We start from the raw sequence: 13,192 nt of genomic DNA on the forward strand, positions 1-13,192 counted from the left end.
TTGTGAGTTTGAGACCTACCTAGGATACATAGTGAGTGAAGGCCAGCTGGGTCTACACAGTGAGACCCTGTCTTACAAGTGAAACAAAAGGAAGTAAGGAAGGAAAGATGGAAGGAAGATAATAGTGTTTTATTTATTTTTCTAAGTTATATCCATTTACCCACCCCTATGAAAACTTTACCCAGTATAGTCAGTGAATATTGTTGAGTGAATTATTCACTCTTAGACTAGAAATGGTTGAGTATGGAAAGGGAGAAAGACAGTTTGCTAAACTGGAAGTTAGATCATATATTCTTTTCAACTAGAAAAATAATAGTTTAATGCCTTCATATTATATTTACAAAATTGAAGCACATGAAAGTAAGTAAACATTTCTGAATGAGAGAAGTATGGGACATAAATAATTTTTTGAGAGTTGAATGAAGCTATTTAATCATAATATATAGACTTTTTCTTATTCAAATGCTCACCTGAACACGGCCCAGAAGCAGTTATAATTTTGCACATCTTCCTAATTTACCTAAAATAGCGTATTTATTTCACTCACTATTACTCTGTAGTTATTTCTCCTTGTTGGCACTGCCATCAAAACTAACTAAAACTCTTTTTACCTGGTGCCTTTACTGGGGCTTGGATTCAGACACTGGTTACTGTCCCTTGGCTTTTTTTCTTAGGGCTACTACTCTACCATTTGGGCTGCAGCTTGCTTGATTCCTTCTTTCCTTCTTTCCTTCCTTTCTTCCTTCCTTCCTGCCTTCTTTTCCTTCTTTCTCTCTTTCTTTCTCTCTCTCTTTTTTGTACTTTTTTATTGTCAAAATGCTGTACCTCAGAGGGGTTACAGTTACATGAGCAAGGTAATGAGTACATTTCTTAATGAGCATTGTTGCTGCCTCCTTTGTTTTCCCCCTACCATCCTTTCCCTCCCAGCTCCACAAATACTCCCCCCACAAAGTTGTAAAGTTCATTTTCAACATAGTGTCTTGTACATCTCATTGTTACAATGGGTCAACCTGTATCCTTATTTAAGTATTTTGTTCTTTCCCTTCCTCTCCCCGAATTAGAGAAGTGTATATACAAGATGCATGCAGGGCACTGACATCAAATACAGTGAAAACAGGGGTTATACCTTGGTGGAGGAACAAAGAAACAAAAAAAAATCACATAGTACATTATAAATACACTAGAAACAATAACAAGAAAGAAAAAAGATATTTGTGTCCCTATCTTGGGGTTCATTTCACTTAGCATCATCTTATATGGGAAAGCAGTATGGAGGTTCCTCAAAAGACTCCACATAGAGCTCCCCTCTGACCCAGCAATACCACTTTTGGGCATTTACCCAAATGATCACAAACAAGACCACACTAAAGCTACCAGCACAACAATGTTTATTGTAGCATTATTTACCATAGCTAAGATATGGAACCAACCCAGATGCCCCTCAGTAGATGAATGGATCAAGAAAATGTGATACACACACACACACACACACACACACACACACACACACACACACACACACACACACACACACACTGGAATTCTATGCCTCCGTCAGAAAGAATGACATTACCCCATATATTAGGAAATAGAAAGACTTGGAAAAATTTATATTAAGTGAAGTAAGCCAAGCCCAAAGAAACATAGGGCCCATGGTTTCCCCTGTTTGCAATAGCTACTACATGTGTAGGACAAGCAGAAAAGGCCAGAAGCTATATATGATCTTTCTCTCTTTCTTTCTTTCACTGGTCATGGGGCTTGAATTCAGGGCGTGGGCACTATCCCTGAGCTTTTTCACTCAAAACAGAGTTCTACAACTTTGAGTGAAAGCACCACATCCATTTTTTCTGGTAGTTAATTGGAGGTAAGAGTCTCACAGACTTTCCTGCCTGGGCTGGCTTTGAACTGAGATCCTCAGATCTCAGCCTCCTGAGTAATTAGGATTACAGGCGTGAGCCACCAGCACTTGGCTTCAGCTTTAGTTCTCAATTAAACTTTTACAGCCATATAAATGCTATTAACATTCCACACAGTTCTTGTCTTCCTTCTGCTCAATTAAAATTAATACATTTCTGTTCTTAATATTTATTTTTAGCTGCACTTCAAGAATGAGCTTACTATATAAACATCTATGAAGTATTTTCTTTTAATATATACAGTCAAATTGTTTTTCAAAAGTATTATGCCATTTCAAATGGACTATGCTACATTTCACACCACTTACAAAAGCACATACTTGTTACTTTAAATAAGAAAATTGTACTTCGATCTTATTTTAATCTGTATTTTCCTGATTATTGGGAATACTCAATTTTATCTTTACAATTCTGTACATTAGTTATATTCTGTACATTAGTTATTCATGTTTTTTACCCTTGTGAATTCTTAACAGATATATTATTTGTCTTTGATATATTCAACAAAAAAATGTAACCCTTGCATTTTAAGAAAAATGTCACCAGTTAAAAGTAAAAATATGAAACAGTATCAAAATGATAAAAGTAATGGTGATAGGAACTTTTATGCTTCAGTATTATTTTACGCTTCAGTATTATCTTAGAGGATGTTTGATATGTTTGCAGTCATTGTTGACCAAAGCATCTTTACTATGTGTGTATGACCCTGGATATTGAAAGGTGCATGATGCTTGGCAACTTTTTCCTTTTTGTTCAAAAAAAAAAGACAGAAAGAGAGAGAGAAAAAGAGAGAAAGAAGGAAAGGAAGGAAGGAAGGAAGAAGGAAGGAAGGAAGAAAGAAGGAAGGAAAGAAGAAAAGAAGGAAAGAAGGAATCAAGCAAGCTGCGCCTCGAATGGTAGAGTAGAAGCCCTAAGAAATATTGAAGAGACTTGCAAGTCAGTAAAGGGGAGTAAACTACACAAATCTACTGAGAGAGGGCAGGAGAAGTGTGCATTTCATCTGGGCAACCAAGAGGAATGGCAATTGGTTCCTAGAGAGAGAAAATAAATCAGTGATTCAAATTTCCAAGCCTTGAAGTCAAAGCATACACCTCCATAGAAGCGTATGGAGAATGTCCGCTGCCTGACTTCCCAGTGGCTGATAGGCTTCTACCTTGGAAATAAAGCACGGGCTCCATCATAAGCCAAAGCCAGGCTACTCAAAAGGCAGCCAGGGACCCATTTTCATTCTATCCTGTGAACCACGAGAAATCTATCTTCAGGCATAAAGCCCAGAGTTGGCATTTATAATACTTTTTCAATAGAACAGTGTAGTTTTATTTTGCTTTGCTTTGTTCTTATGTGCCAGGACTAGGCTTGAACTCAGGGCTGATACTCTGCCACTTGAGCCACAACTCCACTTCCAGCTTTTGGTAGTTAATTGGTGGTAAGACTCTCACAGAGTTTCCTGCCCTGGCTGGTTTAGAATCATAATTCTCAGATTGCAGCTGTCTGAGTGGCCAGAACTACAAGTATCAGATACCAGCATCCATGCAGAACAGGGTTAAATCTTAATTAATTAAAAAAAAATTTGAACTTGAGAGCAAGGTGCCAGTAGCTAATACATATAATCTCAGCCACTCAGGAGACTGAGACTGAGGTTCAGAGCCAACCCAGGCAGGCAAATTTGTGAGACTCCTGTCTTCAATTATCCAACACAAAGCTGAAAGTGAAGGTGTGGCTCAAATGGTAGAGCACCATCCTGAGGAGCCTTGAGTTTAAGATCCAATACTAACACAAAAATAAAAATAAGGCTTTTGTGTTTTTCGTGTCTATTTATTTATTTATACGGCAAAAGTGAGATCTTGATGGCTAATAGTGGCCTTACAAGATTGAGTCTAGTGAGCAGGCACCTCAGCTTTTTGCTAGTTAATTAAAGGGTCTCACAGGCTTTCCTGCCTGGGCTGGCTTTGAACCACTGCCCTTGGATCTCACCCTCCTGAATCAATTAAGCTAAGCATGAATCATCTAAGCCACTGATTCTTCCTCCTCCTCCTCCTTCCCCCTTCTGTCCCCTTCCCTCCCTTCTTTCAACAAGCAGTACAGAGGTAATCAAAATGGAGAGGAAAAGCCATCACGGTTCAAGTTCTTATTGTCCTCCTCCATCTCCTTTAACTATAATTTTTACCTAATAGTGAACTTAGTAGTTCAGATAGTAATGAAATGAATGAACTACAGAACACATTTTAGGAAAGAGACCAGACTTCTCCATTTAGTTCTGTTGAGATAGCCACTGGTAATTTAAGTAGGGCTGCTACTCAGAGTAGAAAAGGATTGTAGATGGGTCTGTGCGAATCTTCAACTTGAACATGGTAATTAGTCAGTGCCACTGAGAAGGATGAGAATGCTCAAAAAATCAATTCAGAGGAAGAAGAGAACTCCAGCACTGAGCAGTAAAGAAAAACCCCTGTAGTGTTAATGGTATAGGAAAAGCTGAAACTGTGATAGAAAAAGGAAATAACCAGAGATGTAGAGTAATAAATGAAAAACCAAACAGAGTATTATTAATTAGATAACATGAGAAGATCTGCTCAGGAAATCAAGCTGCTCAATGTCAAGTAAGAAGTGGAGTGAAAAATCTCTACCATACTAACTCACCTAGAGGATGCGGATGATCTTTGTGACACTGAAGGCTATGAGGGCCAGAAACTTGACTGGATCGGGTGAGTGAGCAGGAAGCGAGGAAACAAAAAAACCTCAGAATCGGGTTGTGGTTTATAGTGTGCTTACTCCCAAGAAGGCTGCTATGGGTGTCGTTTTTAATGTTTCCAAGAAAGCAATCAAGATTTTGTTACGTTTCTAATGGGAGAGACTGAATCTGTCTTTTTTATTGTTGTTGCTGTTGTTTTTTGGTACATATTTTTATTGTAAAAATACTGTACAGAGGGGTTACAGTTATGAGTAAGGTAATGAGTACATATCCTATTGCGTATTGTTACCTCCTCCTTTGTTTTTCCCCTACCATCCCCAACATTTACCCACCTCCCCAACACCCCCTCCGAGTTGTAAAGTTCATTTTCAACATAGTGTCTTATACACCTCATTGTCACAATGGGTCAACATGCATCCTTATTTCAGCATTTTGCTATTTCTCCTCCCCTCCTCAAATTAGAAAAATGTATATACAAGATGCAGGGCACCAGAATCAAATACAGTGGAAACAGGGGTTATACCATGGGAGAAGAACATACAAAAGAAACAAAAATATCACATGGTACATTATAAATACATTAAAAACAACAGCAAGGAAGATAAAAGATACATTAAAAAGATAAAAGAAAGATAAAACCACTTGTGTCTCTATCTTGGGTTTCATTTTGCTTAGTTCATTTCATCTTATATGGTCATATATACATAGCTTTTGAGCTTTTCTGCTTGTCCTAGACATATACTAGCTATTGCAAATAAGGGAAACCATGGGACCTATGTTTCTTTGAGCCTGGCTTACTTCACTTACTATAATTTTTTCCAAGTCTTTCCATTTCTGAGTCTGTCTTAAAGCTAGTGAGAATCAATCATTTGATCGCAGTAAGAGAACTATGAAAGAGAGGGGTGCAGGGAGAGAGAGAGGGAGACAGAGGGAGACAGTGAGAGACAGAAAGAGAAAGATCTGAAACTCTGGGAGCAAATAGGAAGCTGTAGCTGTAAAGATAGGCTTTGGGAGGGAGGTGAGCTCTTCTAAGCAAGTCAGGGAAGAAAGCACATGTAATGAAAGGGTGGAAATTAAATCCATGTGTACCAGCAATGTTTAAAGACACAGTCAGGTACGGGTGCATTTTAGGGCCTTCCCTAGTATTTCAGACTCTTTTCCTGTTTAATACACATGCAATATTTTCAGTAGTTTAATACACATGCAATATTTTCAGTACTGAGTACAGGGGAACAATAAAGAGAATGATTCTTGTAGTGCTTTGGTTTATAACTTACAGAAGTTAACTCATAATACCTAACAATTTTTTCATATTTCTTCTAAAATGTATAATAACAAGCTAGACATTACCTCACTGTCTCATTGCTATTGCCATTCATCTCAATACCTTTTATGTTTTCAGTGCTAAGAAGGATCATATGGGGGTAATTATCTTCATTTTTTAACATCTTGATTTAAGTCTCAGATTATTCTTAGATCTATTTTTTTCTTCAAAGCTCTGGCTGCTCTTTTCTTCTCAAAGACATTTTCTGAGGGGGGGGGGACTGTGAACAAGTGGAAGGGCACCAAGGCTTGAACTCAGGCCCTTGTGCTTGACATAAACTTTCTTGCTCTGAGCAGGTGCTCTACCACTCGAGCCATCCCTCCAGCCCATCATTATGCTCTTAGTGACAGAGTCTCTTACACTTTTAATATTCAGTGGCTGCTTTCACACTGTGATCCTCCAGGTGTTAGTCTCCTGAATAGCTAGGAGTTCAGGCATGAGCCACTGGGACTTGGCTTGCTCAATATCGATGTCTTTTTATCCCCTACTGGTTTTTGGTGCCTGGAATTGACTAATAAATGTTAGAGAAGAGGAACTGGTATGAACTAAGACTTACATCTTAGGAATGATACTCTTTATGGGTGGGGGGAGGAAGGAGTGAGGGAGAGAAGGAAAGGGGGAGAAAAGGGAGGTGAGAGAGAGAGCAAGTGAGAGCAATCCAAAATCAAGGCATTCTATTTAAAAAGGGACTCTCAACGGGAAGCTGCGATAGTGAGACACATGAATTTGGCTTTGCCACTTTGTCTATTTAATGCAAACCTTGTGGTCTTCGACAGGTCCCGGAACCTCAGTGCCTGACTGTGGATTACAAATAATTACAGATACTTGGTAAGGAAATGTTTTACAAGTTCCCTGCCCTTGACTCTAGCCTTGCACTCTTCTTACTCATTGGGTAAACTCTAAGTTAATGTATTAAAATTTAAGTATGATCAGGTCTTACTAGCAAATTCCTTCTAGGAAAGTCATGATGCGGTCGAATCATTGTGTGTCATCCTTTGATTCTTTCTTTCCAGTTCTGATTAATATCAGAGTTCCAAAATCCCAGAGGTTTTCTTGCAAGCTGAGAGATGTTTTTGCAAGACCTCAACACAGTCTGCTTCTGGGCTGAGGGAGGTGGCTCAAGTCTGTCATCTATCGTAGACTTCATATCCCTTTTCCTCCTCTCCTTGCTCTTCCTTTTCCCCCTCCCCCCTTTTTGGTCCCAGACTAGGACTTGAACTCGGGACCTGACACTTTCACTCATCAGCTAGCGTTCTATCCACTGAGCCACAAGCTTTATTTAAAAAAAAAAAAAAAGGATTTAGTGAACTCTTACTCTGCTTCGCGACCATTCTAGGCACTCTTGCCTGTGGAGAATCTTAGATCATCTACTTACTGACGTTATCTACATTTCTATTTTGCTAACGAGAAGCAGACGTAGGAGAGCGAAATGGGCTGTGCAGGTTTGTGGAACAAGCAATCAAGGACGCCCGCGGATCCTAGCTGGCTTTCTTTGCTTTGCTAATAATCTCCGCCTTTCCCGCAGGGGAGCTAGACGCCTTTAGCAGGACGTGCTTTGCTTCTCTAGTTTTCCTCCCGCAGCTGCCTGGTACCTTCCTGACAGTGCAGGGGACGAGGCGGGAGGGAGCCCGCGCCTCCACCGCCCAGCCCCGCCAGCTGCGCAGCCCTGGACCCCGGGAAAACGGCTAGAGAGTGTGGCTGGGCTGCAGTAGACACAGGCAAGCGCTGGTCTGGTCTGAGACGCCCTGGGAGAAGGGGAAAGTAGCATGAGCCAGGAGAGGGACAGAACCTGTTGCTAAAGTTCTGTTTGGTGGTTGCTGGTTCCAGCCTGTCCAGAGATCTTTCCCTTCGCCAAGATCAGGTAAGGATACTGGTCGGGCAGGTGGGCGTGGGGTTGGGTGTGAGACCCTTTCGCATGTCTCCACCCCCTTGCTGGCTTTCATGATGCACTTTCGCGATCCACTGAGGCTGTTCGCCTTGGAATTTGCCAGTGTTTCCTCTTTTGGCCTTTTCAGCTCCCTTTCTAATTCCACTGGCACTAGGTGGAGTCACCTCATCCCCAGAGCGGGGATCTGGTTCTGGGGGCTTCCCCGCACCCTGGCTGTGAGCCCCCTAGGATCCCAGGATCCCAGGTTTGGGGGCAAGGTCCTGAAGTACCACCACGTTCTCTCTAGAGCTATATTGCTGTAACTTTGTTGAGCCTCCTTGGAGAAGGTGTTCATTGGGGAAAGTTTTCTAAGCTGTTCATTTCCTGCATTTGTGATGATTCCAAACAGAGATTAGTGTGTGTCAGAGACTTCCCTTTGTGTGTTTCCTTTTGCCAGGAAAGAGAAAATATGGTTTCTTGTCTGGGTGCATGGACACCACCGAGCTCCCAGTGAAGGCACTGGGCGAGGTCTCAGCGTTCTCTAAGCATGACAGATTTCTTTTCAGTTCTAGTACATACTCCTCTTTCAAATTACCAGGCTTTTCCCAAAAGGGCAGCTTTTGGTCAGATATGGTGACTGGTGTTGAAGAAGAGGAAATTGATTTCCACTCTGACACATTATTATATTTTATTATTATGAAAGATGAAACTCCAAACTAAGAAATAAAAAAAATACTTAATTTCCATCAATGTTGTTGTACTTATTTCAAAGATTTAAAAGATCTTTAATGTAAAATGAACTATGAGGTGATTTATTTTTCATCAATTCATTCAAACTTGTTTGAATTATTCAAACTTGTTTCAATTATAATCCAGATCATTAATGAGAAGAAAGTGTGAATAAGACAATGGTCTTTGAATTAAGGACCTAGTTCTGTTTCAGCTGGAATCCAAATTAAAACAAAATACTTGGAGTAAAGCTAAATGATACCTTAGGATGTGGTTGAAATTTGAAAATTGATATGAAATGCTCATGGAGAGTACCAGTTACCAACAAAGTTGAGTGACAATTGTACACAAAGTTCACTTCCCATTTATTAAAAACTACTATAGGCTGATTCATTAAATAGCAACACTATTCACTTCATTATCTTTAAAGGTACATGTTAGTAACAAAGACTGGTATTATAGCAAGCAATCTAAAATACATTATCATTATTTCCTGATAACAACATAAAACATGAAGTTACATTATATATGTATGTGTGTATATTCTATGATATTGCTGATACTTATCTATCAGATTTATAGATTTCAATATCATTCCATCATCCACTTTTCCTTGATGTCTATAGGCAACTTCAGGAGTATTTGAGGGTTATATTATGTTGTTTCATCTATATATGTCTATTGTAGCTGGCATGTTTGATATATTTTATTTTATCTCATAGGTGTTTATCATACTATTTAGCAATATTCCCTTTTATTCATGTCAAAGGCTATAGAATGGATAGGTTTAAATTCTTTGTTATCCTGTGAATGGATTGTCCTTGAAAAATTAATTCATTTGTTGTAGATTATTGTTCTTGATTATGTGTGGTGTATGTATAAGCTTAATATTTAAAAGTCACAGCTCTGTACAATACCACTCTCTTTTAATGGAGATAAGATTGATTTTAGGTAAATGCTATCATGTGTATTCTGAAATATTAAATGTAATCTCATATTTTATAACACCTCTTATACTGCATGTTAATAATCTTAACATGTATGTTGGGAGACCCCCAAAATACATGAATTTATTCCTACCATTAACCTGATATTAACCATCGATTTTTCTTTCTCTTTGGTTTTAAGTTCTAGTTTTGTCAAATGAACTGGCTCTAAAGTGAGTTTTCCAATTACCTAGAAGCTGAACATCAGAGATCTGAAGAGTCTCTCACCTAAAAGGCAGTTGAAAATGTACTGGCCCTGCAGTGAGTTGCACTGGCCACTGCAGCAATAGCTCTTCAGGATGGCTCTCCAGTGATTCATAGACATTAGAGAATTTTGTAGAGATCAAATTCTTTTCCCAGTCAAGCCTCCAACTGGTTTTTCTACTTCAGGCAAATTACTTAACTTTAAGCAGGCTTGAAAGTAAAAGGGTGAATTAAATTGTTGTTTCTAAAATCTCTTCATTCTCCTAGGTCTTCCACTTCTATGGTAGAAAAGCAGAGAATCTGGAATGTAAAGGCTGGTATGTCCTTTGTGTGCCACTGGAGAGCCATTGCCCTTAGGCGAGGTCCTGAAATTCTGCACCATCAGTGTTTCCTTTATGATATGACCTATGGGAAGCATGGGTAGGATGAACTATTGGCTGTGCCTGGTATAGTATCTGGCACAGGTGAGACGCACTGGAGCGTTTTTTGAGATGCCCATCTTTGACATATTTAATTAGATTTCTGGCTGTGGCAGGGGAGACAATAAGCTGATTACAGTATCCCTCTGGCAATCTGTGGGTAGCCAATCACCAGGCCACTTAATATACTATGCCACAGGATCCAGGCAAAAAGAAGATCAAAGCCTGTTTTGGAATGCTGTGTTTGTTATCGCACCCAGCCTTGACCACCTCCTCCTGAAATGAAAGTAGTTAGGAAAACGCAAAAAAGCAAATGTGTTTCAATGACAGATAAGACTGAGAAAACTCATCCTATTCTACTTCCCATGTCACACTAGGTGCAGCTTTGGTTACTGATAAGAAACCAGTCAGGTTATATAATAGCCATGAGACTAACAGCACAATTGAATCATACCACACCAGCAATTTAAAAAAAAAAAAATAGAAAGAAGGAAGGCTAACTTGAGAACTATCAAATAGTGGGTTCTCCATAACTGCACATATGAAAATTTGGAAGTTTCCAAATATTATGGTTGTCATTTCTTATTTTCTCCTTGAGTTATATAGAAAGGGTCTCAACCAGGTGTGTGCATGGAGTCTGGGCTTCACTGTGGCAGCAGGAGACTAAAGCATGTTCCATCAGAATCCAGGCCTCTTTTTCTAGTCATTCACGGAAGTCTCGTTTGGCTCATGTTTTCAGAACTCCAGAGGATCTAGGAAGCATATAAAATGTTACCACTCTGCTTGCTCTCTCTTAAAATTTAGGAAACACCATAGTTTGAGAAACTATGGTTTAACATTGTATATGCAATCTCACTTAATCCCTGTGACTTTAGAAACCACACACACACACACACACACACACACACACACACACACACACACACACACACACACACACACACTCCTTATTTGGATGATAAACTAAGGTTTAGGAATAATTTTTTCCCAAAGTAAACTCACCAGTTTAGGAAATCCGGCTAATCCCTGATGTCTTCCAACATGCATGCTTAAGTTCTACACTGCAGAGTTAGAGAAGCTCACAAGCAAGTTAAAGCTATATATCCAGGAAAAAAATACAGCTATCTTAAAGCAAGTTCTAGAAGCAGAAGTAAGGAGCATTAAAGTCCACTATAAAGCCTACAGCTCAGTCTCACAAGGAAGATAGTGGGCTGGAAGTCAGTCTGGATATGTTTTCATGGTTTCATTTCTCACAGTGAAAAAATAATTAGTCCCCATCCACATTGTTTTGCAGACATTGTCTCTGGGTCTTCAGTGTTTTCTGATGTTGATATTTTGTAGGAGATCACAGAATTGTACTGGACGTGTGGCACATGTCCAGACTAAACTAATATAAAGCTTAATCACAATAACTGGATTTGGTTCATGGTAGATAGTCCTGTAGTTAATTCCATCCAATTGACTAGTTGATTGTCAGACTGCCAATTAAGTTTCCTTTTTTTGTCTGTGTGTAGCTCACTTGTTTTCCTGTAAATGAAGTCTGAGGATGATGAAGATGATGATGATGATGTTGATGATGATGGGAATTCTCTGCACCTGCTGTGATTCTGAGAGTTTTCTGACTCATAAACCAATTTCATTTTGCTCAAACATAACTTTATTAAACTCAACCAGTCTAGGGAATTTTTCTTTAAAACTCTAGGAAGAAGAGTATTTAGAGAAACATTTCTTCAACGTAGCCCCAGCAGAATCCAGTTAAATTGAATCATTATCTATGTTCAAATTTTTATTTCCTCAGAACCTGAAAGTCAATGAGGAAAAATTTGAAGGCTGGAGATTGGTTATGACCTTGTGATTCTTCTATCCTAGTGGAATTAGAGGGGAGTCTGTTACTTACGTAGACTAACACTGCTTTCAGGAGGCTGGCTCATCTCCTCGCCAAGCGGACATTTAAACAGGTGGCACTTGGACTTGGGATTTCTTAGACGCTCACTGCTTTCCCTTAAAGAAGGAGATATCGCTTGAAATCTGCATATTGCTCATTTAAAGTGTCAGTATTTTCCTTTCCCTTTTACTTCCTATCCCTGAATTCCTGGCATAGGAAAAACCTTAATGTGGGCTTACTCTAAGAGTGTGGCTTCTACTCCTGGTCAGAAGCATGTGTCGCATTTATAATAAACTACTCTTGGCATCACCTTTTGGGCCTTTTCATTTTTTGTAAGCACTGGGATTTGAACTAAGGACCTTTTCTGTATTTTCTATTGTTTAACTTTTAAAAACTAATTTTGTAATTATTTGGCCACTGAAGGTTATGGTATATCCTCTGAACCATACTATAACTTTTACATTTTTTGGATCATTTTTGCCATTTAACATTTATTTCTGCTAATACTGAAGCATTTGGGTAAATTCAAATTTAAACCATACATCCAGGCATTTGTTACAGTATACATACAAGTAATAAGAAATATAGTGCAATCATTTCTCTGTAACTTTGTGTTGACATTCCTAATTCAACCAAATACAAATAAAAAATATTCAGAAAAACAATTACATCACTACTTTTACATTATTACCTAAGCAATCTAGTACAACAATGAAATCAATGGGATAAAACATTAAGACACTTTTATCTATCATATTATCTTTTAGAAAAATCAGTCTTACAACAACTAAGCCAATTTTTAATTTTTAATTTCAATACATTATCATTTCACATAAGAAATAAACCTTAAATTATGTCAAAAATAAAGTAGAAAAAATATGAAACTCAAGAAAATTAAAAATAAAGTCATTTAATATATTATTTAAATTGTTTTCAAAAAATAAAGTAGAAAAATATTAAAAGAATAGAAGAATATTAAATAATAGAAGAATATTAAAACTAAAAAGTCAGTATATTATGTTATATATTATTAAGACTTTTCCTTACTTTAATTGCTAAGTATATTTGTAGGTGCAATTGTTTACATGTGCTCTCAAAATTTCTTTAAAGTCAATATCTGTTAGTTACACTGGCAGTTTATGGTCATCTATTTCAGAAATATTGTTAACAGCA

General features: G+C 38.4%; 1 protein-coding gene across 1 annotated transcript in view; it reads left to right on the top strand.

Annotated features, from left to right (window-relative positions):
- The first annotated feature begins 7,687 nt into the window (after positions 1-7,687).
- The window catches only part of Npffr2 (neuropeptide FF receptor 2), a 45,182-nt gene continuing 39,677 nt past the window's right edge, over positions 7,688-13,192 (top strand). Inside the window, exon 1 of the mRNA XM_042678330.1 lies at positions 7,688-7,790. The gene's annotated coding sequence lies outside the window, so the exon portion shown is untranslated. The remainder of the gene's footprint in view (positions 7,791-13,192) is intronic.

The sequence above is a fragment of the Dipodomys spectabilis genome, unplaced genomic scaffold (assembly GCF_019054845.1).
Source record: "Dipodomys spectabilis isolate Male_0828 unplaced genomic scaffold, ASM1905484v1 ptg000043l, whole genome shotgun sequence".
Lineage (NCBI taxonomy): Eukaryota > Metazoa > Chordata > Mammalia > Rodentia > Heteromyidae > Dipodomys > Dipodomys spectabilis.